We start from the raw sequence: 659 nt of genomic DNA on the forward strand, positions 1-659 counted from the left end.
CTTTAACAATTTAATCCTGTATTTATATAGTCATATATATATATACTAGCAGTAAATTTCGTCGTTGATCGGATAATTACTGTTACTCTTCATCGGGAGCCACATTGAAAGTATTATTATATATATAATTTACTCCTCCTGTATGTATGTATTTTTAGAGGAGAAAACCACGTAGTAATTGAAGTAGAATCAAGATCAATATCATACATGAACTTGTGTTTGTTTATGATATGACAATAATAAGTGAGTTGTGTGTATCATTTTATTTATCTATACAGTAATGGCAATGATATAATATTTTTATGAGAGAAAAACATGTAATAATTTAAGTAGAAAAAAGATCATTTTTATACACGAAGTTCTGTTTGTTTATTAAATGAAAATAGTTTCGCCGATTGGTGTCTTGAAAGCCTCGATCTCATATTTGCTGAAAGTGTTTTCACATGATGACATAACACAGGAAACTTTATTGTAGCATTGAGCTCATCCACTTTTGTTCCTCTTGGAACAACTGGTACTATTTGTTGGAAGTCTCCTGACAATAATACTGTGACATTCCTATCAAGAAATTGCAATTTCTAATGTCTTGTAATGTTCTATCCACAGCTTCAAAAGCTTTTTTGTGGGCTATGGTACATTCGTCCCAGACAAATAAGTGA

Source organism: Octopus bimaculoides, unplaced genomic scaffold (genome assembly GCF_001194135.2).
Source record: "Octopus bimaculoides isolate UCB-OBI-ISO-001 unplaced genomic scaffold, ASM119413v2 Scaffold_13923, whole genome shotgun sequence".
In the NCBI taxonomy this organism is placed as follows: Eukaryota; Metazoa; Mollusca; class Cephalopoda; order Octopoda; family Octopodidae; genus Octopus; species Octopus bimaculoides.